Source organism: Etheostoma cragini, chromosome 6, assembly GCF_013103735.1.
Source record: "Etheostoma cragini isolate CJK2018 chromosome 6, CSU_Ecrag_1.0, whole genome shotgun sequence".
Taxonomy (NCBI): Eukaryota; Metazoa; Chordata; class Actinopteri; order Perciformes; family Percidae; genus Etheostoma; species Etheostoma cragini.
This window is the reverse complement of record NC_048412.1, coordinates 27501802-27503521: the sequence shown is the minus strand read 5'-3', so window position 1 is coordinate 27503521 and position 1720 is coordinate 27501802. Positions and strand designations below refer to the sequence as shown.

Genomic DNA, 1720 nt, shown 5'->3' with positions numbered 1-1720 from the left:
CAGGCTTTGATACACACACTACTGTATTAATGGTGGACACATTTATTGTTGGTTTGGGTCTGATTATGGGATTTGTTGTTAAGAAAAAAAAGATATCACTTGACTTAACATTTAAGTACTTTAATGTATACATGCTTAATGTCCCAAATTCATGACTTATATCAAAAATTGGTTTCAGACCAAAAACTGCTACTGTTATTCTTTAAGGCTTGTCTCATGTCTAAGTGAGAGTTCATGCATGGACGGCCTGTTCAGTATACTTACGGTGGTAGAGGACAACGACTGCTATGATGACCGACAGCAGAATGACACAAAGAATCCCCAAACAACAGGCCAGCCGCTGATACTGGAGATGTCTGTTGTTTGCTTTCTTGTCGAGCAACAATCCTGCTGAGAATAAGAAAAGGACTTATTGCCAAGGAATAATAGTGATTTAATTTTTATTAATTCTTTTATTTTATAACTTACCGTTTGTGTCAGCAGTTACTTCAGTAGTTTTTCTCTGCCCCTTCACTTCATCGTAAACAGTTTCCTCCTCCTTTCTAGCTGAAAGGTTGAAGGACACAATCTCATAGTTAATGACTGCGTATGGGGTGACATAAAGACTTTAAAAGCTTATTTGTTTATTTCAAAGTAACAAAAAATCCCTCCTGATAAGGATTGCTTTTTATTACGGAGGCCCTGAAGCGCCATAAGTAAGTAAGTCAATTTTTTTAACTTGTAAGCACTAGATAACTTGTGGGAGCAAGTTATTTGTCTATGTGATATATTTTGTATCTTGTGCAAACAAGATAATAACTTGCTCCCAAATGTGCGCACACGATAAAAAACTTTCTTTCATAAGTTAGTAAAGGCTTTTTTTTTTTCTTTTTTTTTGACACATGGAATTGTCTGTTAAAACCACGGATGTTAAAATTGTCTCAAAGTTAGCGTGTCCTAGATAAAAGAGGAAACTCTGCCTTTTAGGGGAAATAGTTAAAACACTTTAAATATTTGGATACATATTTCCCTGACTGGGTTTTAGTAACTGTGGTCTGGTTGGAATCTCCACTGTGTGATATGTACTGCAAACAGTCAATACTGAACAAAAGACCATCAGCTTATATCCAACATGAGTTCAGGGAATGGTAACTACAGTTAAACTTCTTTAAATTAAATTGAAATGGGCTATTCCAGTGGATTGGTTGGTAGAAGAATTCAAGTATTAAAGTAAAATTCTATGCAGAGAACAGAGTCAATCTTAACAGTTGAAAATTGTGTATGATTTAAATTGTATGGGTTTTCTTGGTTTGTTTAAAAATAAGAAAAACTAGAAATACGTTCTTTTTAGATACTAAACAAACAGAGGTATACCCTAATTACAAACCATACACCTACAATATTGCCATATCAAAAAACCACTTATAATGACGTGGGACTATTAGACCCAAAATATATATACTTAGATACTATCATACCAAAATCTGTTTTAAGTAGAAACCAAATATATCTTAGTATATTGTTTTGACACCATTTTACATGATTATATTGAGCACAAATCTAATTATCTTCCATATCAGATCCTAAATATGCTACAGTTAGAATCTATTCTACCGGTATCACCAACTTATGCAGCTATTTGGATCCAACATGAGTTCAGGGAATGGTAATGTTGAGTTATAAAAAAGTTATAAACTTTGTATGATGCAGCCAGGATAGGATTAAGAAGCATTGGGTCTGT

General features: G+C 33.9%; 2 protein-coding genes and 1 long non-coding RNA gene across 3 annotated transcripts in view; 2 read left to right on the top strand and 1 right to left on the bottom strand.

Annotated features, from left to right (window-relative positions):
• The window catches only part of LOC117945925 (C-type lectin domain family 12 member B-like), a 49452-nt gene that overhangs the window by 11306 nt on the left and 36426 nt on the right, over positions 1-1720 (top strand). The window lies entirely within an intron of this gene.
• The window catches only part of LOC117945953, an 11465-nt gene that overhangs the window by 7102 nt on the left and 2643 nt on the right, over positions 1-1720 (bottom strand). The gene's annotated exons all lie outside the window — the stretch shown is intronic.
• The window catches only part of LOC117945929 (C-type lectin domain family 4 member G-like), a 22981-nt gene that overhangs the window by 18621 nt on the left and 2640 nt on the right, over positions 1-1720 (top strand). The gene's annotated exons all lie outside the window — the stretch shown is intronic.